This window comes from Phyllobates terribilis, unplaced genomic scaffold (genome assembly GCF_046119375.1).
Source record: "Phyllobates terribilis strain yellow unplaced genomic scaffold, ASM4611937v1 Scaffold_5__5_contigs__length_657084704, whole genome shotgun sequence".
NCBI classification, from domain to species: domain Eukaryota; kingdom Metazoa; phylum Chordata; class Amphibia; order Anura; family Dendrobatidae; genus Phyllobates; species Phyllobates terribilis.
Genome location: NW_027362765.1, coordinates 542,535,684 through 542,562,370, shown reverse-complemented (window position 1 = coordinate 542,562,370; position 26,687 = coordinate 542,535,684). Strand labels below are relative to the sequence as shown.

At 45.6% G+C, this 26,687-nt stretch overlaps 1 protein-coding gene across 3 annotated transcripts in view; it reads left to right on the top strand.

Moving 5' to 3' along the window:
- The window catches only part of LOC141273670 (cGMP-dependent protein kinase 2-like), a 604,296-nt gene that overhangs the window by 416,114 nt on the left and 161,495 nt on the right, over window positions 1-26,687 (top strand). The window lies entirely within an intron of this gene.

Sequence of the window (26,687 nt, the reverse complement as noted above, 5' to 3'; positions counted from 1 at the left end):
AAATTTGGTCAGCCGTTGGACTCACTGCATATCCTATAACTGTATAGCAGACCCTCTCCTTTATTATGGGAACATGTCGTACTTTGTTACTGTGGCCCTGCTCTATGTGTATTTAAATTCTTAGTGGTTTTCCCTAAAATTAGTCAGCCGTTGGTCTCACTGCATACCCTATAACTGTATAGTAGACCCTCTCCTTTCTAATGGGAACATGTCTTACTTGTTACTATGGTACTGCTCTATATGTCTTCAAATTCTTAGTGAGGTTTTTCCTAAAATTTGTCAGCCGTTGGACTCTCTGCATACCCTATAACTTTATAGTCTATATGTCGTTACTTTGGCCCTACTCTATGTGTCTTTAATTATTTAGTGGGGTTTTTCCTAAATTTGGTCAGTCGTTGGACTCACTGGATACCCCATAACTGTATAGCAGACCCTCTCCCTTCTAATGGGAACATGTCGTACCTTGTTACTGTGGCCCTGCTCTATGTGTCTTTAAATCCTTCGTGGGGTTTTTCCTAAAATTGGTCAGCCGTTGGACTCACTGCATTCCCTATAACTGTATAGCAGACCCTCTCCTTTCTAATGGGAACATGTCGTACCTTGTTACTGTGGCCCTGCTCTATGTGTCTTTAAATTCTTAGTGGGGTTGTTCCTAAAATCAGTCAACCGTTGGACTCACTGCTTACCTTATAACTATATGGCAGACTCTCTCCTTTCTAATGGGAATTTGTCGTTACTGTGGCCCTGCTCTATGTGTCTTCAATTTCTTAATGGGGTCTTTCCTAAAAATTGGTCAGCCTTTGGATTCACTGCATACCCTATAACTGTATAGCAGACCCTCTCCTTTGTTATGGGAACATGTCGTACCTTGTTACTGTGGCCCTGCTCTATGTGTCTTTAAATTCTTAGTGGTTTTCCCTAAAATTAGTCAGCCGTTGGTCTCACTGCATACCCTATAACTGTATAGCAGACCCTCTCCTTTCTAATGGGAACATGTCTTACTTGTTACTATGGTACTGCTCTATATGTCTTCAAATTCTTAGTGAGGTTTTTCCTAAAATTTGTCAGCCGTTGGACTCTCTGCATACCCTATAACTTTATAGTTTATATGTCGTTACTTTGGCCCTACTCTATGTGTCTTTAATTATTTAGTGGGGTTTTTCCTAAATTTGGTCAGTCGTTGGACTCACTGGATACCCTATAACTGTATAGCAGACCCTCTCCCTTCTAATGGGAACATGTCGTACCTTGTTACTGTGGCCCTGCTCTATGTGTCTTTAAATTCTTCGTGGGGTTTTTCCTAAAATTGGTCAGCCGTTGGACTCACTGCATTCCCTATAACTGTATAGCAGACCCTCTCCTTTCTAATGGGAACATGTCGTACCTTGTTACTGTGTCCCTGCTCTATGTGTCTTTAAATTCTTAGTGGGGTTGTTCCTAAAATCAGTCAACCGTTGGACTCACTGCTTACCTTATAACTGTATGGCAGACTCTCTCCTTTCTAATGGGAATTTGTCATTACTGTGGCCCTGCTCTATGTGTCTTCAATTTCTTAATGGGGTCTTTCCTAAAAATTGGTCAGCCTTTGGATTCACTGCATACCCTATAACTGTATAGCAGACCCTCTCCTTTCTAATGGGAACATGTCGTACCTTGTTACTGTGGCCCTGCTCTATGTGTGTTTAAATTCTTAGTGGGGTTTTTCCTAATATTGGTCAGCCGTTGGACTCACTGCATACCCTATAACTATATAGCAGACTCTCTCCTTTCTAATGGGAATTTGTCGTTACTCTGGCCCTGCTTTATGTGTCTTTAATTTCTTAGCGGAGTTTTTCCTAATTTGGTCAGCCGTTGGGCTCACTGCATACCATATAACTGTATAGAAGACCCTCTCCTTTCTAATGGGAACATGTCGTACCTTGTTACTGTGGCCCTGCTCTATGTGTCTTTAAATTCTTAGTGGGGTTTTTCCTAAAATTGGTCAGCCATTGGACTCACTGCATTCCCTATAGCTGTATAGCAGACCCTCTCCTTTCTAATGGGAACATGTCATACCTTGTTACTGTGGCCCTCATCTATGTGTCTTTCAATTCTTAGTGGGGTTGTTCCTAAAATTGGTCAACCGTTGGACTCACTGCTTACCCTATAACTGTATAGCAGACTCTCTCCTTTCTAATGGGCACATGTCGTACTTGTTACTGTGGCCCTGCTCTATGTGTCTTTAATTTCTTAGTGGGGTTTTTCCTAAATTTGGTCAGCCGTTGTACTCACTGCATATCCTATAACTGTATAGCAGACCCTCTCCTTTATAATGGGAACATGTCGTACCTTGTTACTGTGGTCCTGCTCTATGTGTCTTTAAATTCTTAGTGGAGTTTTTCCTAAAATTGGTCAGCCGTTGGACTCACTGCATACCCTATAACTGTATAGCAGACCCTCTCCTTTCTAATGGGAACATGTCGTACCTTGTTACTGTGGCCCTGCTCTATGTGTCTTTAAATTCTTGGTATGGATTTTCCTAAAATTGGTCAGCCGTTGGACTCACTGCATACCCTATAACTGTATAGCAGACGCTCTCCTTTCTAAAGGGAACATGTCGTACTTATTACTATGGTCCTGCTCTATGTGTCTTCAAATTCTTAGTGGGGTTTTTCATAAAATTGGTCAGCCGTTGGACTCACTGCATACCCTATAACTTTATAGGAGACTCTCTCCTTTTTAACGAGCATATGTCGTTACTTTGGCCCTACTCTATGTGTCTTTAATTATTTAGTGTGGTTTTTCCTAAATTTGGTCAGTCGTTGGACTCACTGGATACCCTAAAAGTGTATAGCAGACCCTCTCCCTTCTAATGGGAACATGTCGTACCTTGTTACTGTGGCCCTGCTCTATGTGTCTTTAAATTCTTAGTGGGGTTTTTCCTAAAATTGGTCAGCCGTTGGACTCACTGCATTCCCTATAACTGTATAGCAGACCCTCTCCTTTCTAATGGGAACTGTTATGTTCTGCTACCAGAGCTAAGGAAAGAGAGGAGATCTGTCCCTACGATAGAACTCAGCTTTATCCCTACGATGTAACAGGGGACCTGATCCTACGATCAGACCTGCTAAAGTCCTAAGCTAGTCTGTACGGGACCTATAGATGTGGGGAAGGAATCCCTACAAGTACTAAGGACTGGGAAGAAAATGGGACACCTCCTAAGAGAAATAGTAGCAGACAGACAAACAAACAAAATATATAGAACACTGAGGTCCGTAGACCAAGCAAACTAACAGAGTTAGATACAGAGCACAGGCTAGCTAGAAAGTAGTTATACAATGAAGTCCAGCAAAGCCAGAAGGGCGGAGCAGGATTAAATAGGCCAACAAGGTCATGTGACCAGCAAAGGAAAAAACCTAAGAGCAAGGTTCTAACAGTACCCCCCCTTCTAAGAGGATCCTCCGGATCCCCTAGGACCAGGCTTATCAGGAAATCTCCTGTGAAACGCTCTGATAAGTCTGGACGCGGAAACATCATCTGACCTCACCCAAGAGTTATCCTCGGGTCCGAAACCTTTCCAGGCCACAAGATACTGCAAACTACCTCTATACCGTCTAGAGTTAAGGATGCAAGAAATTTCATATTCCCCGTCCTCCACCACCGGAGGAACAGAGGCAGAGGCGTCACCATCCGACACAACAGCTTTTTTTAACAGAGAGACATGAAATACCGGATTAATTCTCCAGGAGGTAGGAACCTCCAACCTAACAGCAGATTGGTTGACAACCTGAAGCACCTTAAAGGGCCCTACAAACTTGGGACTAGAGATGAGCGTTGTTCTACTCGAACTGTTCGCCAATCTCAAATTCGAGCTGTTTTGGGCGGTGTTCGAGCCGGTCGGCGAACACGAACAATTTGAGAAAAATTCGGCTGTTCGAGGTTATGTTCGATAACTGTTCGTGCACCAAAATCATAACTGGATTTTTTCTCAGTAATGATGAAAATTAATGTTAATACGCAGTTTGAGTGTACAGCGGGGCGGGGGGAGGGGCAGGGGATGGATCTCTGCAGGAACAATGAAGATCTCCATTTTTTTTTCTCTTTCCCGCATTTGCAGTGGGGAGGTGCAATCTGTCAGCCTATCAGCAGCGCACACACGGAGCGAAGTGCTTTTTTTCACACAAGCAAGGGCATGTGTGATTGGCAGTGTATGTCACATGTCCTTGCCCTATAAGACCAAGCCATTTTCCCCGTCGCCACCATTTTCTCACTGCTGCAGCTGCGTGTTAGACGGCACCGCTGTTGCTGTGTGCGCTATACCTTGTTAATTTCAAGCCAATTTTCGCACAAATATACAGATAGCTTGGGAGTAGGGAATAGTTGTGATTGCAGTCCTTTTAAGGACTAGGTTACAGCATTTCCTACGACTTTTATCAAGCAGGTCTGTGCTCTTAAATAGATAGATTGTGGGAGTAAAGACTAATTGTAATTGGAGTCCTTTTCAGGACTAGGTTACATCAGTTCCTATCAGTTTTTGCCAGGCAGGTCTGTGCCAGTGCTGTGCAAGTTTTTTTTACAGCATTTGGCTGAATCTAGCAAAGCTAATCCTTTTTGGCCTATTGCAGAGTGTGTTAGTCAGTGGAGTAGCCTATCTGTGTTGCAAGATATACCACCTGTGTATAGAATACCAATTTTTTTACTGCACCTAGTGAAGTAAAATCTTTTGGGCATAGCATCATTCTATTAGTCCATCTATACTGACCTCCATCAGGTTGCAAACTGAATATAATTTTTTTCTGCATCTAGCTCTGAAAAAATATTTGGGCTTCTAGCAGTGTGTGGGACTTGGTCTATTAGTCCATCTATACTGACCTCCATCAGGTTGCAAATTAAAAATAATTTTTTTCTTCATTTAGCTCTGAAAAAATATTTGGGCTTCTAGCAGTGTGTGGGACTTGTTCTATTAGTCCTTCTATACTGACCTCCAGCAGGTTGCAAATTGAATATAATTTTTTTCTGCATCTAGCTCTGAAAAAATATTTGGGCTTCTAGCGGTGTGTGGGACTTGGTCTATTAGTCCATCTATACTGACCTCCATCAGGTTGCAAATTAAAAATAATTTTTTTCTGCATCTAGCTCTGAAAAAATATTTGGGCTTCTAGCAGTGTGTGGGACTTGGTCTATTAGTCCATCTATACTGACCTCCATCAGGTTGCAAATTAAAAATATTTTTTTTCTGCATCTAGCTCTGAAAAAATATTTGGGCTTCTAGCAGTGTGTGGGACTTGGTCTATTAGTCCATCTATACTGACCTCCATCAGGTTGCAAATTGAATAAAAAAAATTTCTGCATCTAGCTCTGAAAAAATATTTGGGCTTCTAGCGGTGTGTGGGACTTGGTCTATTAGTCCATCTATACTGACCTCCATCAGGTTGCAAATTAAAAATAATTTTTTTCTGCATCTAACCCAGCCAATAGTTTTGGCCTAATACCACAGTTTGGCCACTCAGCTCTGCTCGGTTACCATCCATTGTTTTTTTGTGCAAACAACTCCAGAGTTGTGAATTAGTTAACCACCAAAATGAGTGGAAAAAGGCCTGCTGCTGGTGGAAAGGGGAATAGGCGTGTTGGGAAGGGGAAAAAAGGTTGTGTCCGTGGGGTAGGTGCAGAAGAAAGACCATCTTCCAGCCAAACTAAAATGTCTACTTCTTTTAGCGGACAATGTGATAAGATCCCTTTCTTACGGCCACGCCAATCGCTACAAATTCCAGATGAGGCACAAAAACAGCAGGTGCTTCAACGGATATCAAGTGCTCCTTTAAGTGGGCTCTCCTCCACATCAACTTCAACATCACAAATACTCCAGTCCTCAAAGGTGTCACCCAAATTGCACTTGCTTCCTCACAGCTCCCAAATCTCCAGCTGCCCGTCTGAGTATGAGGTAGAACAGATGGTTGAGTCTGCAGAGCTGTTTACTCATACTATAGCCTGGGAATCAGAGGTCGACTCCAGCGCTTCTGTGAATCCAGACGAGGAAATGATCTGCACTGATGCCCAGAATCTTTATGAGTCGGATCCAGGACCAGACGCAGAAGGTTCTGACCATAATGTAGACCCTCATTCCCAAACTGTAACTCCTGTTGGTGGAGACAATGAGGAAGACGATGATAAGACTCAAATACCTGATTGGAGCGACAACTTTAGTTTTTTGTCAGGGCAGAAACAGGTTGGCTCTGAGGACGACGGGTGTGATAACGCACAGGGTGATGATGATGAGGTCGGAGATCCCACTTACTGTCAACCCACAGTCAGCCAAGAGATGAGGTCAGCAGAGGAGGTGGAGGAAGATGCTAGTGACGACGAGGTCAGGTTGCGCCTTCCTGGACAGAGACGTAGTACTGGAAGCACGTCAACAACTGCATCCTCAAACACAACTCTGCCTCTCACCACAAGTCGTGGTGGCTCTTCAGGTCGCATGGGTGCTAAGCCTTGCATAGCCTGGGCATTTTTTCAGATCGATAAAGATGACCCAACTCGTGTTATCTGTAACATTTGTCAGCAAAAGCTAAGTAGAGGCCAAAAAATACATAGTTTGAGTACTTCATGCATGAACCGGCACATGGACATGAAGCATAAGTTGCAGTGGGAAGCTCAGTGTGCTACAATGCGGCCTAGCCGGCCGGGCCAACCACCGTCTGCCATATCTTGTGCATCCGCGGCCTCTTCATCCTCTGTGACTGGGGGGACAGCAGTCACACCTGTTTTGGGGCGCAGACCTGCCACCTCTTTACCCGCAACAGCCAGCGTGATTGGCAGGTCATCATTTTCTTTGGAGGTGGTAACACCAGCTGGTCTTGAGCGCTGTCCGACATCGATAGCACCACCTTTGGATCAAGGCAACCTAACATGTCCGCCTGCATCTTCCTCACAGACCGGCAGTTTGCCGGGGACACCCTTATCAACCCCGTCTAAGCACAATAGCCAGCCCTCGGTCCCTCAGATGTGGACAAGTAAAAGACCATTTCCTCCTAGCCATGAGAAAGCTAAGAGGTTGAATTTCACCATCTGCAAGCTCTTGGCTACAGAAATACTGCCTTTCCGCCTGGTGGACACAGAAGATTTTCGAGACCTTATGTCCGTCGCAGTGCCCCAGTACCAGATGCCCAGTCGGCACTACTTCTCAAAGAAAGGTGTGCCTGCGCTCCACCAGCATGTCGCACACAACATCACCGCTTCTTTGAGAAACTCTGTGTGTGACAGGGTGCATTTCACCACAGACACTTGGACGAGTAGGCATGGACAGGGGCGTTACTTGTCGCTGACTGGGCACTGGGTAACTATGGTGACAGCAGGACAAGGGGCTGCTGTCCAAGTCTTGCCGTCCCCACGAGTTGTGCGTCAATCCTCTTTATGTCAAAGTTCCTCCACTGCTTCTGCCTCCTCAACCTCCTCTCGGTCTTCCACCTGCACCCAAAGCCTGTCTGGTCATGCCACAAGCTTTCTAACTGCGCAGAAGGGATCCTGCACACCTCCTTACTATGCTGGCAGTAGTGCTCAACGTCATCAGGCGGTTTTTACATTGAAATGTCTGGGAAATGTGAGTCACACAGCTGAGGAGTTGTGGTCAGCTCTGGAGAACCAATTTCATGAATGGTTGTCTCCACTGGACCTGAAACCAGGGAAGGCCGTGTGCGACAATGCTGCAAACCTGGGTGCGGCCCTTCGCCGGGGCAATGTCACACACGTGCCTTGTATGGCTCACGTGTTGAACCTGGATGTCCAGCAATTTTTAGCCCACTATCCCAGACTAGATGGCCTTCTGCAGAGGGCACGGTCGCTGTGTGCTCACTTCCGCCGTTCGCATCCCGCAGCTCAGCGACTTACATCTCTACAGAAGTCGTTGGGCCTGCCACTTCACCGGCTAAAATGCGATGTGCCTACCCGGTGGAATTCAACTCTGCACATGTTGCAGTGACTGTGGCAGCACCGACAAGCCCTGGCGCAATACGTTCTGACGTATAGCCTGGGCCAACGAGATTCAGAGGTGGGGCAAATCACGCTGGAGGAGTGGTCTCAGATCAGGGACCTATGCACCCTTCTGCACAGTTTTGAAATGGCGACGAAGATGTTTAGTGCTGACGATGCCATTATCAGCATGACTATTCCGGTGATTTACATGCTGGAGCACATGTTAAACAGAATTCGGAGTCAGGTGGTGGCACAAGAGGAGGTGGAGGAAGTAGAGGAGGAGGAGTTGTATGCGGAAGGGCTAACATCTGCAAGGTCCAGACGGTCGGCAGCACCAAGGCGGCAGGCATGTGAGGGTGGGGGAGATGATTTTACCAGGGCGCATGGTAGCAGCCAAACTAGTGAGGAAGGTGCAGGAGCCCAGGAAGAAGTGGAGGACGAACTGATGGAAGACTCATCAGATGAGGGAGACCTTGATCACATTTCTGTTGTGCGAGGTTGGGGGGAGAGGACAGAGGAAGGAAGCATGATTGTTACCTCGCCACCAACACAACAGGGACTTGGTGCTCCTGGATGCGCAACACACATGAGTGCCTTCTTGCTGCACTACCTGCAACATGACCCTCGAATTGTGAGAATTAGAAATAATCCTGACTACTGGGTTGCCACACTGTTAGATCCCCGGTACAAAAGTAAATTTGCAGAAATTATTCCTGCCATAGAAAGGGATGCACGCATGCAGGAGTATCAGCAGAGACTGTTGCAGAATCTTACATGTGCTTTTCCACAAAATACCAGTGGTGCACGTAGTGAATCTCACAGTTCCAACTTGCCAACCGTGGGACCGTCAAGTGTTCAGCACTCAAACCGTAACAGAACCACAGTATCTGCTGGTAACATCAATTTTGCGGAATCATTTCACCACTTTTTTAGCCCATCCTTTGCAAGGCCACAGGAGACAAGAAGTCTGACACATAGTCAATGCCTAGAGACGATGGTACAGGAGTATCTCCAAGTAAACATTGAAGCCACGACTGTGTCACTGGACCCTTGCTCTTTTTGGACTTCCAATCTGGATAAATGGCCGGAGCTAGCCACTTACGCCTTGGAGATCTTGTCATGCCCCGCAGCCAGCGTTCTGTCTGAACGTGTGTTCAGCGCTGCTGGTGGTGTGCTGACAGATAAGCGCACGCGGCTCTCCACTGATAATGTAGACAGACTCACGTTCATAAAGATGAACAAATCATGGATCCGAAACGACTTTTCTACCCCTGTGTCATCCTGGGGAGAGTAAAAGCTTGATGATTGGTTAAAATCACCCTACCAACCGTTTTAAGCTTTCAAATTACTAATCATGTTTATCTGTATCTTGACTGGAAAATAATTTGGGCTTTGTAGCAGTGTGCAGCACTGATCCTATTAGGCCATCTATAATAAGCTTCACCAGATTTAAAATTAAAAATAATTTTTAGCTGCATCTAGCCCGGAAAATAATTTTGGGGCTCCGAGATGCGCAAGACACATAAGTGCCTTCTTGCTGCACTACCTGCAGCATGACCCTCATATTGTCAGAATTCGAAGTAATCATGACTACTGGGTTGCCACACTCTTAGATCCCCCAAACTTTTCGATCAACCTTTTCATTTTAATAAAGACCAAAAAAATGGTCATTTTTGAAATTATAAGCATTAGCAGGTTGTTAGAAACTGAAATCAAACAGTTTTTAACTCAAAACTTTATTCTAGGTGATGTTACATTTTCACATAGGACCCCTTGTTCGAAAGGAGCTTCTGAACTCTCTCGTCCATTGAATTTGTCAGGTTTTGGATGGTTTCTGCTTCAATTGTTTTGCATGAGGACAGAATACCCTCCCAGAGCTGTTGCTTAGATGTGAACTGCCTCCCGCCATCATAGACACTCCTTTTAATGATGCTCCAAAGGTTCTGAATGGGGTAGAGGTCAGGGGAGCATGGGGGTCACACCATAAGTTTGTCCCCTTTTATGCCCATATCAGCCAGAGATGCAGATGTTTTATGTGCAGCATGAGATGGTGCATTATCATGCAGAAAAATGATCTTGCTGTGAAATACACGGTTCTTCTTCTTGAACCATGGCAGGAAGTGCTGTTTGAGAAAATCCACATACATTATGGAGTTCATCTTTAGCGCCTTCAGGGATCCTAAAGGGGCCGACAATCTCTCTCCCCATGATTCCAGCCCAAAACATTACTCCACCTCCTCCTTGTTGGCGCTGTAGCCGTGTTTGCGTGGGGTGTCCATCAACCAGCCATCCTCCACTCCATTCATCTGGACCATCGAGCGCTGCACGGCACTCATCCGTGAACAAAACAGTTTTGAAATCAGTCTTCATGTAATGTTTGGCCCACTGGAGCCGTTTCTGCTTGTGTGAAGTGGATAGAGGAGGTCGACAGGATGGCGTATGCACAGCTGCAAACCTCTGAAGGACCCTGCATCTTGTTGTTCGGGGGACGTTGGAGGCACAAGCAGCTTCAAAAACTTGTCTGCTGCTATGACAAGGCTTTTTTGCCGCTGCTCTTTCAACCTGACGTAATTGCCTGTAGGAAAGAGTCCTCAATTTGCCCTTATCAGCACGCACACGTGTGTACTGTGAATCAGCTACATACTTCTTGATTGCCAAGACACTTCATCCTGATCATCGCACAATGTTGATTGTAGTCATGCCTTGACCTAAACACTCCACAATTTGTTGCTTCTCAGCAGCCGACACATCCTTTTTCTTTCCCATTTTGGCAGAAAATGTAGGCTGCTTAATAATGTGAGAGAGCCTTCTTAAGTAGTCTTGCCTTTCATTGGACACACCTGCCAAACTAATTAGCACAGGTGTCTGCAATTGCTTACAGTGATATAAAGAGCCCTGACACACATCACCATCAATGAGTCTGACAAACAAACAAATTCTTCCCTTATCACTCCTAAACACTTTTTGCATAATAATTTGGAACGCGGTGTACATGTGCTTTTCCACAAAACACCAGTGGTTCACGTAGTGAATCTTACAGTTCTAACTTGCCAACCGTGGTCTGTATGGAATTGTTCAATAAAGGGCCCAAAATTAAGATAACATAGATGGGAGAGGTCTCTATGAATAGGAATTCCTAAGTATTTGATACCCTGTGAGGGCCAGGCAAAGGGAAAGTTGGACTCGATGGAATCCTATATGGATTTAGGGAGGGAGACATCGAGGGCCTCAGACTTCGCTGCATTGATTTTAAAATTTTACCATGTAACAAAGTGATCTATTTCAGCCATAACAGCAGGGATGGATATATGTGATTGAGTGATATATACTAGGACATCATCAGCAAATAGAGAGCACTTGTACTCGGTGCCTCCCACCTCAATCCACCTAATATTGGGGTTATGGCGAATTGATGAGAGCAGGTGCTCCGTCACTAGGATGTATAAGAGAGGGGACAGAGGACATCCCTGCCTTGTCCCATTGGTGATTGTGAAAGGTGATGAAAATGTTCTGACGCACCCCCTGGGCCTTGGGACACCCGGAGCCGGACCCTTTTTGGTGGATGCTGGTGGTTGTAGTCTTCGTGGCGGCGATCCGGTTCCGTGGCTCAGGGCTGTCAAACCAGTGGCGGAACTATTTATGTGGTTTTGATGTTTAAATGTCCGACTACGCCACCCGTGGATTGCGGTCAGAGTGAACCGCCGCTACAGGGCAGACCGCTAAGGCTGGTGTTGTGGGTGCAGCAGAGCGTAGCATAACTCCCCACGGGAGGAGTATAGCCTCAGGGCAGTGTATGCGGAGGATGGGGGTGATGGTGCAGGGCAGCAGCAGTAACGACACGGAGTCAGTGATGCAGTTCAGGGCCTTTACTCACAGTTCTTATTATCCAGACCACGTCTGCAGGTAACGGCTGCCCACGTCGTACTGTGCTCACCAGGTGAGGGGCTCAGACAACTCCCAGATAACTTTGGAGCGCTTCACAGGACCCCCTTTGTGTGTCCTTTGTCTGGCCTTTCTTACCAACACTTCTGTCCGGCTGCCTCGGGCCTCCTCTTGGTAAACTTGGCGCCAGTTTCCCTGACCCTATGTGGTGCCTTCCTAGCGGGTGGAGCAAGGGGCTGCGCCACATAAAATGTCAGAGCCTCCGGTTTCTAGCTGAGGGTCGTTTCCTGCCTCCACTAGTTCGGGGACCGGTCTCCCCCTTTGGCCTGACCCCTCCACGCAGGTGGATTCGGGCGTGCGGTGGCGACTCGCCCGTCCGCACCCCTGGGATCCCTTCATTCCTCGTTCCTGGAGCCTTCTCCGCTCCTCTTCCTTCCTTCTCCCTCTTGCAGGCCTGGGCCTCTGTTACTAGGCCCGCCTCCGGAGCAGAGCTCATGCAGAGCCCCTGCTCCCTGCCACTTCTGCTCAGACTTCTCTGCACTGAACTAAGATGGTGCCCACCTTTTATACTCCCTTCTCAATGCACCCAGGAACTGCTTCCTCCCTGCTCCTGCACTGCAGGGTTCCCCTTCCTCAGTGTTCCCTCCCCCCACTCCAGCCAGGGACAGGGACTGTCGTGCCCATCTCAGGGGCATATTGGTCGCCCTGCCCCACGGCAATGTGGTGTAATGCATGCAGGTGTCGGGTCCTGATCCACACTCCATCCTTATCTGAGAGTGAGATATCACACCTCTGGGTGAGGTGCAATACGTCTGTAGCAACCGAGCCCTCGGTGCTACAGTTCCATTTATCTTCAGCCTAGGTGACGTATTGTGATACAGGGCCGTGATTTTGGCTATAAAAGGGTCCCCTAGACCCCTACCCCAAGCTTTTTAAGAGAATCATATATGGCGTGCCAGGAGACTCTATGGAATGCTTTCTCAGCATCCAACGAGAGTATCTACTTACAAATTTTTAACTGCATCTAGCCCAGGAAATACTTTGTGCCTAGTAGCAGTGTCTACTAGTCAGCGGATTATCCCGGCTGTTAAGCAAGCTACACCACCTGTAGTTTGGACACTTAATTTTTTCAAAGGAAATGCTTCGGGACCACGGGATACTCAGTGAAGAGCATCAGGAGGCACCCCAAGGCATAGGGGCTGGGACTGGCACTAGGATGCCTTGCGGTGGACAGCCGAGCTCGATCCTTATAAAAGCTTTTTAACTGCAGCAGCTTTAGTGGACGCTACTGGAGCTGGAATTACGCGGCTGCTGGCATGAGACTTGCCCTCCAATAGATCCTTGTAAATGGATTTAAAGTGTATTCATTCAAATTAGAGGGACAATTTAAATTAAAAAGCTTAGAGCTGCCTCCACCACAGGGGGGCTCTCTCGACCCACCAGCGGACAGGCACCAGTATTGGGAGAGGGGGGCTGGCCGTCAGGGTTCACCGCGGCTCTGGCACAAACCCGGCGACACGGAGGTGGCACGGGCAGGAGCGGACTGGCCGTCTCGGCTTCTCACTTTTTGGATTTTAGAAGGGCATGACATGCCTATATCTGTGTCTCCCCCTCCTTTTACTCCTCCACCTCTTTTCTTTTCGCATGACTATATGTACTTGTCACTTTTCCATGTGTTAGTTGTGTCTTCTGAGCAGTTTGTCAGCTTTTGGACACCTTTGAAGGTGTTTTCTATGTGTTTCTATGTGTTTTTGTTTGCCTGCCATTGGTTTTAACGGTGTTCGAAGGTGTTCGACGAACAGTTCGACGAACAGTTCGGCGAACACACGGGTGTTCGACGAACCGAACCGAACTCGAACACTACGGGGGTGGCTCAACACTACTTGGGACCCAATTTCTTAGAAGGAATCCTCAACCGCAGATTCCTAGAGGACAACCAAACCATGTCACCAACAGAGAACAAAACCTCCTGTCGTTTCCTATCAAAGTAGTCTTTAGATTTTCTGTTGGCCTCCTGAAGATTACCACGCACATCCGTCCAAACTCTCTCCAAATCACCGGAAAAATTCTCCTCCTCAGGCACGGCAGATCCCAACTTGGAGAACGACCCAAACGACGGATGTCTCCCAGAACAACAAAAAAAAGGCGAACAACCAGCAGAAGAAGATGTATGATTGTTCAGAGCAAATTCAGCAAGTGGCAGAAACTCAGACCACCCCTCTTGATTGTCTGCCACAAAACAACGCAAGAACTGCTCAACATCCTGGTTTTTCCTTTCTGTCTGGCCATTAGATTCAGGATGATATCCGGACGAGAACGACAAATGAACTCCCAACCTGTCACAAAAGGCACGCCAAAAACGAGCCACGAACTGAGGACCCCTATCAGAAACAATGTCAGTAGGAACGCCATGAAGTCTGACAATTTCCTTGACAAAGGCCTTAGCGAGAGTTTTAGCGCAGGGCAGTTTGACGAAGGGAACCAAGTGACACATCTTGCTAAAACGGTCCACGACCACCCAGATGACAGTAAAACCCTCAGAGGGGGGAAGGTCAGTTATAAAGTCCATAGCCAAATGTGTCCAAGGAGCACTGGGAACCTCCAAAGGACAAAGCAACCCCGCAGCAGGAGTATGTGAGGACTTAGATCTAGCACATATAGTACATTGACGCACCCACTTAATGACTTCCTTCTGCCATCCAGGCCACCAAAAACTGCGACCCACCAGTCTCTTGGTCTCAGAGATTCCGGGATGACCTGCCAACCGAGATTCGTGACACTCAACAAACAAATCTCTCCTAAAGGTCCCAGGCACAAACAACCTCCCATGAGGAGTGTTAGATGGGGCATTCTCCTGTGCTTTAAGAATCTCATCTTCCAAAACGGAGTCCAAAGCAGCTATCACAACACCTTCTTGTAAAATGTTCTCCTCTTTCTCAGCACCGACTATGGGAGAAAAACTGCGAGACAAGGCATCCGCCTTAACATTCTTAGTACCAGGGATGTAAGTAACGGAGAAATTAAACCGTGAGAAAAACAGTGCCCACCTAGCCTGACGGGCATTCAGGCGCTTGGCAGCATCAAGATATATCAGATTTTTATGATCCGTAAGAACCTGAACGGGAAATTCCGCACCTTCCAAGAAGTGGCGCCAGTGTTCAAATGCGAGTTTAATAGCCAATAATTCCCGATTACCAATATCGTAATTCAGTTCAGTCTCCGAAAAATTTTTTGAAAAAAAGGCACAGGGATGTAATCCATCCCCGTTATCCTGAGACAATACTGCGCCAACCCCCACAGAGGAAGCATCAACCTCAACCAAAAACGGCTTAGTCACATCAGGCTGCATAAGGATGGGAGCAGAGGTGAACCTCTCCTTGAGATACACAAAAGCTTCAATGGCCTCAGAAGACCACTGAACCGCATCAGCACCTTTCCTGGTGAGATCGGTCAGAGGTTTGACAATACTAGAAAAAATTTTTATGAATTTTCTGTAATAATTGGCGAAACCTAAAAACCTCTGTATCGATTTCAAACCAATAGGCCTAGGCCATTCCTGTACAGCTTGAACTTTAACCGGGTCCATCTCAAAACCTTCACTGGAGATAATGTAACCCAAAAAACTAATTCTCTGTACAGCGAACTCACATTTCTCCAGCTTAGCAAAAAGCGAATTGTCCATTAACAACTGTAATACCTCACGTACGCTCCGCCAATGAGACTCCAGATCCGGCGAATAAATCAAAATGTCATCCAAATACACAACCACATTTTTGCCGATCAAAGGTCTAAGGATGTCATTAATAAGATTCTGAAAAAATGCAGGAGCATTAGTAAGACCAAAAGGCATAACCAGATTCTCAAAATGACCCACAGGAGTGTTAAAAGCAGTCTTCCATTCGTCACCCTCCTTCATGCGCAACAGATTGTATGCCCCCTTAAGGTCAATTTTAGAGAACCACTTGGCCCCCATTAACTGGTTAAACAGATCAGGAATCAATGGCAGTGGGTAAGGATTGCGTACAGTAATTTTGTTAATCTCACGAAAATCCAGACAAGGACGTAAACCGCCATCCTTTTTTTTTACAAAAAAAAATCCAACCGCCACAGGAGACTTAGAGGGCCTAATGTGACCGGCGGCCAAACTTGTCTGTATGTATTCCTCCAAAGCCTTCCTCTCAGGAATAGTAAGGTTAAATAAACGACTTTTAGGAAGAGTCGCTCCAGGGACAAATTCAATAGAACAATCATAGTCTCTATGGGGAGGCAAAACCTGCGATTCCTTCTCAGAAAAAAACTCTCCAAAAATCCTGAATAGGAACAGGCAATTCTCCCCTATCCAAAGCTGCAATACGCCCGTTACAACACTTGTCATAACATTTATGGCTCCAGGATTTAATTTCACTGGTAGACCAATCCAGTACAGGATTGTGAAATTTTAACCAGGGCAATCCCAATATTACTGGAGAAGGCAAGTTATTCAAAACTACCAAATCCAATTTCTCATGGTGAACACCATTAATAGTGAGAGGAAATTCACAGACCTTGAGAGTAATATTCTTCAAAGGGGAACCATCCACAGAAACCACAGCAATGGGGGATGATAAAGTTTCGGGTTTTAAATTGAGTCTTTCCAAGAATCCCCCATCAATTACATTCAGAGTAGACCCACAATCAACAAACACCCGAAATTCCATTAATTTTTCCTGAGCAATCGTGGAAGCAGCTAAAAATACACCCTTGGAATTTAAACAGCCAATACGGGCATGACTGACCATTTTTTTTTCTTTCTTCATACGAAGCTCACAGCCTTTAATCAAATGACCAGATTTTCCGCAATAGAAACACAAGCCTTCAGAAAATCTACGGTCTTTTTCTTGAGAGCGAGGTGCCACCGATCCAATCTCCATCGGTTCACCACTGTTAGTACACACATTCTCATAACCAGAAACTGACATAGCAGAGGATTTGCTCTCATTAACCCTTGCACGCAGTCTCCTATCCACCCGTATAGCTAATTGCATAGCCTGTTGCAAATCTTCAGGTGTAGGATAAGCAATTAGCAGGTCTTTAACCCTTTCATTGAGCCCAGCAAGAAATAGACTTTTCAGAGCAGAATCGTTCCACCCTGTTTGAGTAGACCAACGACGGAAATGAGTACAATATTTTTCCACATTACCTGATCCCTGTTTCAAACGTCTCAACTCAGTCTCAGCTGATGCGACACGGTCAGGATCATCATATAATAGTCCCAAAGCAGAAAAAAAACTATCCACTGATCTGAAGCATGTATCACTAGGTTGCAAAGAAAAGGCCCACTCCTGAGGCTCTTTGCGCAAAAGTGACATTATGAACCCTATGCGCTGGGATTCATCCCCAGAGGACTTGGGTCTCAAACGAAAATACAATAAGCAAGCATTTTTAAATGAAAAAAATTCTCGGTGTTCACCAAAAAATAAATCCGGCAAACATACCTTAGGCTCCAAGAAATGTGCTCCAGGACAGTTACTCACGTGCTGACGGAGCTCGGCCACCTCCAGAGAGAGTCCCTGCAGGCGTTTAGCCAAATCCAGAACCGACACCATGATGGAACAGAAAAATCTTTCCTTAGAGAATTTGCAGGCTGGACCTACTGTTATGTTCTGCTACCAGAGCTAAGGAAAGAGAGGAGATCTGTCCCTACGATAGAACTCAGCTTTATCCCTACGATGTAACAGGGGACCTGATCCTGCGATCAGACCTGCTAAAGTCCTAAGCTAGTCTGTACGGAGACCTATAGATGTGGGGAAGGAATCCCTACAAGTACTAAGGACTGGGAGGAAAATGGGACACCTCCTAACAGAAATAGTAGCAGACAGACAAACAAACAAAATATATAGAACACTGAGGTCCGTAGACCAAGCAAACTAACAGAGTTAGATACAGAGCACAGGCTAGCTAGAAAGTAGCTATACAATGAAGTCTAGCAAAGCCAGAAGGGCGGAGCAGGATTAAATAGGCCAACAAGGTCATGTGACCAGCAAAGGAAAAAACCTAAGAGCAAGGTTCTAACAGGAACATGTGCGTACCTTGTTATTGTGGCCCTGCTCTATGTGTCTTTAAATTCTTAGTGGGGTTGTTCCTAAAATCGGTCAACTGTTGGACTCACTGCTTACCCTATAACTGTATCGCAGACTCTCTCCTTTCTAATGGGCACATGTCGTACTTGTCACTGTGGCCCTGCTCTATGTGTCTTTAATTTCTTAGTGGGGTTTTTCCTAAATTTGGTCAGCCGTTGGACTCACTGCATATCCTATAACTGTATAGCAGACCCTCTCCTTTATTATGGGAACATGTCGTACCTTGTTACTGTGGCCCTGCTCTATGTGTCTTTAAATTCTTAGTGGTTTTCCCTAAAATTAGTCAGCCGTTGGTCTCACTGCATACCCTATAACTGTATAGCAGACCCTCTCCTTTCTAATGGGAACAAGTCGTACTTGTTACTGTGGTCCTGCTCTATGTGTTTTCAAATTCTTAGTGAGGTTTTTCCTAAAATTTGTCAGCCGTTGGACTCTCTGCATACCCTATAACTTTATAGGAGACTCTCTCCTTTTTAACGACAATATGTCGTTACTTTGGCCCTACTCTATGTGTCTTTAATTATTTAGTGGGGTTTTTCCTAAATTTGGTCAGTCGTTGGACTCACTGGATACCCTATAACTGTATAGCAGACCCTCTCCCTTCTAATGGGAACATGTCGTACCTTGTTACTGTGGCCCTGCTCTATGTGTCTTTAAATTCTTCGTGGGGTTTTTCCTAAAATTGGTCAGCCGTTGGACTCACTGCATTCCCTATAACTGTATAGCAGACCCTCTCCTTTCTAATGGGAACATGTCGTACCTTGTTACTGTGGCCCTGCTCTATGTGTCTTTAAATTCTTAGTGGGGTTGTTCCTAAAATCAGTCAACCGTTGGACTCACTGCTTACCTTATAACTGTATGGCAGACTCTCTCCTTTCTAATGGGAATTTGTCGTTACTGTGGCCCTGCTCTATGTGTCCTCAATTTCTTAATGGGGTCTTTCCTAAAAATTGGTCAGCCGTTGGATTCACTGCATACCCTATAACTGTATAGCAGACCCTCTCCTTTCTAATGGGAACATGTCGTACCTTGTTACTGTGGCCCTGCTCTATGTGTGTTTAAATTCTTAGTGGGGTTTTTCCTAATATTGGTCAGCCGTTGGACTCACTGCATACCCTATAACTATATAGCAGACTCTCTCCTTTCTAATGGGAATTTGTCGTTACTCTGGCCCTGCTTTATGTGTCTTTAATTTCTTAGCGGGGTTTTTCCTAATTTGGTCAGCCATTGGGCTCACTGCATACCATATAACTGTATAGAAGACCCTCTCCTTTCTAATGGGAACATGTTGTACCTTGTTACTGTGGCCCTGCTCTATGTGTCTTTAAATTCTTAGTGGGGTTGTTCCTAAAACTGGTCAACCGTTGGACTCACTGCTTACCCTATAACTGTGTAGCAGACTCTCTCCTTTCTAATGGGCACATGTCGTACTTGTTACTGTGGCCCTGCTCTATGTGTCTTTAATTTCTTAGTCAGGTTTTTCCTAAATTTGGTCAGCCGTTGGACTCACTGCATATCCTATAACTATATAGCAGACCCTCTCCTTTATAATGGGAACATGTCGTACCTTGTTACTGTGGCCCTGCTCTATGTGTCTTTAAATTCTTAGTGGTTTTTCCTAAAATTGGTCAGCCGTTGGTCTCACTGCATACCCTATAACTGTATAGCAGACCCTCTCCTCTCTAATGGGAGCATGTCGTACTTGTTACTATGGTCCTGCTCTATGTGTCTTTAAATTCTTAGTGGGGTTTTTCCTAAAATTGGTCAGCCGTTGGACTCACTGCATACACTATAACTGTATGACAGACTCTCTCCTTTCTAATGGGAATTTGTCGTTACTGTGGCCCTGCTCTATGTGTCTTTAAATTCTTAATGGGTTTTTTCCTAAAATTGGTCAGCCGTTGGACTCACTGCATACCCTATAACTGTATAGCAGACTCTCTCCTTTCTAATGGGAACATGTCGTACCTTGTTACTGTGGCCCTGTTCTGTGTGTCTTTAAATTTTTAGTGGGATTTTTCCTAAAATTTATCAGCCGTTGGACTCACTACATACCCTATAACTGTACAGCAGACCCTTTCATTTCTAATGGGAACATGTCATACTTGTTACTTTGGCCCTGCTCTGTGTGTCTTTAAATTCTTAGTGGGGTTTTTCCTAAAATTGGTCAGCCGTTGGACTCACTGCATACCCTATAAATGTATAGCAGACTCTCTCCTTTCTAATGGGAATTTGTCTTACCTTGATACTGTGGCCCTGCTCTATGTGTCTTTAAATTCTTAGTGGGGTTTTTCCTAAAATTGGACAGCCATTGGACTCACTGCATACCCTATAACTGTATATCAGACTCTCTCCTTTCTAATGTGAAAATGTCGTACCTTATTACTGTCGCCCCGCTCTATGTGTCTTTAAATTCTTATTGGGGTTTTTGCTAAAATTGGTCAGCCGTTGGACTCCCTGCATACCCTCTAACTGTATAGCAGACTCTCTCCTTTCTAATGGGAATTTGTCGTACCTTGTTACTGTGGCCCTGCTTTATGTGTCTTTAAATTCTTAGTGGGGTTTTTCCTAAAATTGGTCAGCCGTTGGACTCCCTGCATACCCTATAACTGTATAGCAGACTGCCTCCTTTCTAATTGGAATTTGTCATACTTTGTTACTGTGGCCCTGCTCTATGTGTCTTCAAATTCTTAGTGGAGTTTTTCCTAAAATTGGTCAGCCGTTGGAATCACTGCATACCCTATAACTGTATAGCAGACTCTCTCCTTTCCAATGGGAACATGTCATACTTGTTACTGTGGTCCTGCTCTATGTGTCTTTAAATTCTTAGTGGAGTTTTTCCAAAAATAGGTTAGCCGTTGGACTCACTGCATACCCTATAACTGTATAGCAGACTCTCGCCTTTCTAATGGGAACATCTCGTACCTTGTTACTGTGGCCCTGCTCTATGTGTCTTTAAATTCTTAGTATGGTTTTTCCTAAAATTGGTCAGCCGTTGGACTCACTGCATACCCTATAGCTGTATAGCAGACCCTCTCCTTTCTAATTGGAACATGTCGTACTTGTTACTGTGGCCCTGCTCTATGTGTCTTTAAATTCTTAGTGGGGTTTTTCCCAAATGTTGGCAGCCCTTGCAGTCACAGTATGGGCATTACCACTATAGGAGACCTGCTCCTTTATAATGGGAACATTTTTTTTATTGAGACCCTCCTCTATGTCTCTTCAAAGGGGTATTGGGTTGTGTCCAAATTTTTGGCAGCCCTTGCAGTCACTGGATATGCAATAACAGTATAGAAGACCCTCTTGTTAATAATGGGAACAACAAAGCATAGCCGGCTGATGGCTCTCCATAGTCAGCCCTCTACAATAGCGAGGGCTGACTGCTGGCCTTTAAGGAATAGTAAGGGCCGTCTGATGGCCCTATAAAAATAGGCTTTATGACTTTAAGATTCCTCCATCATAAATAAAACAGGATGTGTCTGATGATGTGTCACACACCAAATTGCCAGATAAGGTTGTAAAATGTTAAAATGACATTTTCCAGTGAATGAATTTGTCTTAAAAAATAATGAAAAAAAACAAAACAATAGGATCTTTCTTTAGTATAAAAAACAGCGTCACCAATATAACCTCAATGTAATCACATTGTTCAGCTCCTGCACAAGCTGACAGCACTGCAGCACTGCCTTGGCCAAGCGGCATCAGGTTGTGCTGAAGATAACATTCTTAATTGACAAACCGCCCAGCGCTGCAGAGTTGTTGAAAGCTGTAATGACACCCAGGGTAGATACGGTTTCCCAGTCCTTTCACCGAGCTAAATACAACTCTCAGCAAAAAAAGCTGTGGACTGGCTCCGTACCGTCCCTGACCACATTCACCTGTCCACGTGTTTGTGGTTAGGCGGTCCCTCCCAGTAAGTGCACTGGGGAGGGCACGGGTAATGTTGTGGGACCCGTGCTTGTGGAAGGCGGAGACGATACTGGGAGAAATAGTGGCAGCTGGGGACAGAGTATGGACACCCGGCCGCCGCCGGCATGAGGTTATGAAAAGCTTCCGCCTCCACGAGCCTAAAAGGCCAAATTTCAAGTGAAATCAGCTTTAGAGGACTTCCAGGGAGAAATGACAGCTGGGTAGATATGGTTTCCCAAGTCCTTTTACCAAGCTAAAGAATATGGCTGTGGTGAAATACAACTCAGCAAAAAAAGCTGTGGACTGGCTCCATACCGTCCCTGGCCACATTCACCGAGTATGGACACCCGGCCGCCACCGGCATGAGGTTATCAAAAGCTTCTGCCTCCATGAGCCTAAAAGGTCACATTTCAAGTGCAAGCAGCTGTCAAAAGTTTGGCAGTAAAGTATTGCAGCCTGTGGGTGGCTGGCTGCATACTTGCGCTTGCATTCCAAGGAATGGGGTAGGGACAACTGAACACTGCACTGGGAGATGGCCGTGGACGGTGATTGTTGCAAGTCTGCAATGACAGGTGCATGGCGGGAGGCATCTTTGCATGCGCCAAGGATCACTTATGATGGGCACACTTTTAGGCAGTGACCTGGGAGTCAGAAATGCTTCCAGGGGTCTTCCCCATGCTGTTCCCATGTCATTTGAGCACTGTTCCCATCGATTTGGGCAAATTTTAGGCCCTCTGCAGACCGCCGGGGGGAGCCACCTGAAAAATGCTCGGGTTTCCCATAGACTTACATTGGGCTCATTGCTCGGGTCGAGCACCCGAGTATTCCAATTTGCTCAACCCGAGCAATGAGTACCCGATCATTTTAGTGCTCGTTCATCACTAGTGAAGAGCCCTGACGCAGTATCTCATGTTGTATAACCTGGGTCAATGCAATATGAACATGGTACAAATCACACTTGCGGAGTGGGTACAGAGTAAGGACCTCTGCACCTTGAACAGTTTTGAAATGGCTACTGATATGGTTAGCGCTGACGATGCTGTCATCAGCATCACTATTCTGGTCATCTACATGCTAAATAGTTTGCGGGAGGAGGTGGTGGTCCCAGAGGAAGAAGAGGAAGCAGAAGAGGATGTGGAAGGGATAACAATCTATAAGTCCCAGACTGTCATCACACAGTCGGGTGCCAAGGGAGGATTATAGCAATCGAGGGGGGCTCGTGATACCAGACAAACTGTTAGTGAAAGTGCAGTAACTGAGGAACAAATAGAGGAGGAAGAGGTGATAGGCTAGCAACAGTCAGGAGATGAAGAGGATAATCATCCCCTCTCTGTTGTTTGTGGTTGGCGGGTGGGTATGGAAGAAACAAGCAACAGTGTTCCCCAGCCATCAACACACCATGGGCTTGGACCTTATCGTAGAGTACGACATATGAGTGCCTTCTTGCTGCACTATCTGCAACATGATCCTCGTATAGTTAGGATTCGAAATAGTGCTGACTACTGGGTTGCCACTCTGTTAGATTAACATTAGAAGAGTAAATTTTGCCAGATGTTTCCCGCCCTGAAAAGGGACTCATGCATGCCGGAGTATCGAAACACGCTTTTACACAACTTTAAGAGATTATTTCCCCAAGATAACAGTGAAGCACACAGCGTGCATCGCAGCTCTAGACTTCCAACCTCAGGAATGTCAATTTGTCAACAGAAAAACATTAGCAGCAGCAACAGCAGTGTAAGTGTGTAAGTGGCAGAAGCAATTTCTGTGAGTCCTTTCATACATTTTTTAGACCTGTTCGTGTACCAGCACAACAGTCATGGTGAACGACTGGAGAGGATGATACAGGAGTATCTTTAGCTCAATATCAATACCATCATGGATGGTTGGAACACTTTTACATTTTGGTCTTCAAAAATGGAAGAGTGGCCTGAGCTCGCCTGTCATGCCTTTGAGGTTTTATCATGCCCCGCAGCCAGCGTTCTCTCAGAACGTGTCTTCAGCCCTGCTGGTGGTGTCCTGATGGATAAGCACAGCCGGCTGTCCCCTAAAAGTGTAGACGGCCTAACGTTCATCAAGATGAACAAGTTATGGACCTCCAAGGACTTTTGCACCCAAATCGCAGACTGTGCAGACTAGGCGATGGTGTCATTTTTAGTGAGCTGCATTGATCTTGCGTAATTGCAGTCTGTGATATCTTTGTCATGCCTTCTGTGCCTGCTGTTGCTGCAAATGTTAACAATAATTTTTCTAAATATATAGACTCCTGATTGGGTCTCCATCTGCTGGGTTGGCTGTAATGGAAGAGGTGTCGGTCCCCATTATACTATTTCTACTCTAGTGAAATTGATGCCCCTTTGGTGGTGTCTGTCCCTAATTTTTGGAAATTTGAAGACTCCTGATTGGGTCTCCATCTGCTGGGTTGGCTGTAGTGGAAGAGGTGTCGGTCCCCTTGTGGTCTTGTGGTTGGGTCTCCTTCATGTGTGTTGCCTGTAGCAGTAGGGCTCCCTGACAGACAGGCCTCCATTTACTTTCAGTCAACTACCTGTGTTACTATCCTTAAATTTTTGTACCAATTCTACTCTATAAAACAGATTTTTCTGCCATCTGAGTGTGGCTGAACAGAAAAGCAGCTTGTGCTGTTGCATGTGGTATCAGAGCTCCCAGCACAGCAGGCCTACACAGATCCTTAACCTACCTCGTCTTAATTTGAAGTTAAATTTAAAGCTGTAAATGCTGGCCCAGATCCTGATACCTTATACATGGCCCATGGCTGACTCCTGCTGTGACATTATAAAAATTGTACTGTGAGTCAATTGATGCCTCTTTTCCTGGTGTCTGCCCCTAATTTGAGCTGTTTTGGCATCTTTTGGGTCCCTTTGAAGACGTTGTGTACGTGTTTGTTTTTGCCTTCCATTGATTACAATGGGATTCGGATATTTTCATTGAACTGTTCTTCGAATTATTGAAAGAACATCGGGAAGTTCGCCAAACTGAAATGAATCAAACCTTGAGAGGTTCGCTCATCTTCAATTCTGATCAGATTTTCTCGAACATGTAGAGAAAAAAAAGTATATTCACCTTCTCCATTCTGTCAGTCAGTGTAAATTGAATGGAATGTTATCATTATTTGTTAGTAACTTTATTTTAAAAATCTGACTTTTAATTTTCAACCTTTTTACCTTTAATGTACTGGTATATATAAACATATACCAGTACATTACACCAGTAAGGAGGAATACTGTCACATTTTCTGACTGATTCCCTACATAACTGAGTTACAAAAAGAAGCCTAGAATTAAATACTTCTCAAAAAAATAAAGGGAACACTCAAATAACACCACCTAGATCTGAATGAATGAAATATTCTCATTGAATACTTAGTTCTGTACAAATTTGAATGTGCTGACAACAAAATCACACAAAAATCATCAATGGAAATAAAATTTATTAACCAATGGAGGCCTGGATTTGGAGTCACCCCCAAAATTAAAGTGGAAAAACACACTACAGGCTGATCCAACTTTGATGTAATGTCCTTAAAACAAGTCAAAATGAGGCTCAGTATTGTGTGTGGCCTCCACGTGCCTGTATGACCTCCCTACAATGCCTGGGCATGCTCCTGATGAGGTTGCAGATGGTCTCCTGTGGGATCTCCTCCCAGACCTGGACTAAAGCATCCGCCAACTCCTGGCAGTCTGTGGTGCAATGTGACGTTGGTGGATGGAGCGAGACATGATGTCCCAGATGTGCTCAATCGGATTCAGGTCTGGGGAACGGGCGGGCCAGTCCATAGCATCAATGCCTTCATCTTGCAGGAACTGCTGACACACTCCAGCCACATGAGGTCTGGCATTGTCCTGCATTAGGAAGAACCCAGGGCCAACCGCACCAGTATATGGTCTCACAAGGGGCCTGAGGATCTCATCTCGGTACCTAATGGCAGTCCGGCTACCTCTGGCGAGCACATGGAGGGCTGTGCGGCCCTCCAAAGAAATACCACCCCACACAATTACTGACCCACTGCCAAACCGGTCATGCTGAAGGATGTTGCAGGCAGCAGATCACTCTCCACGGCGACTTCAGACTCTGTCACATCTATCACATGTGCTCAGTGTGAACCTGCTTTCATCTGTGAAGAGCACAGGGCATCAGTGGCGACTTTGCCAATCCTGGTGTTCTGTGGAAAATGCAAAGCGTCCTGCACGGTGTTGGGCTGTGAGTACAACCCCCATCTGTGGACGTCGGGCCCTCATACCACCCTCATGGAGTCAGTTTCTAACCATTTGTGCAGACACATGCACATTTGTGGCCTGCTGGAGGTCATTTTGCAGGGCTCTGGCAGTGCTCCTCCTGTTCCTCCTTGCACAAAGGCGGAGGTAGCGGTCCTGCTGCTGGGTTGTTACCCTCCTATGGCCCCCTCCACGCCTCCTGGTGTACTGGCCTGTCTCCTGGTAGCGCCTCCAGCCTCTGGACACTACGCTGACAGACAAAGCAAACCTTGCCACAGCTCGCATTGATGTTCCATTCTAAATGAGCTGCAGTACCTGAGCAATTTCTGTGGGTTGTAGAGTCTGTCTCATGCTACCACGAGTGTGAAAGCACAACCAACATTCAAAAGTGAACAAAACATCAGCCAGAAAGCATTGGTAGTGAGATGTGGTCTGTGGTCCCCACTTGCAGAACCACTCTTTTATTGAGGGTGTCTTGATAATTGCCAATAATTTCCATCTATTGTCTATTCCATTTGCACAACAGCATGTGAAATTGATTGTCAATCAGTGTTGCTTCCTAACTGGACAGTTTGATTTCACAGAAGTTTGATTAACTTGG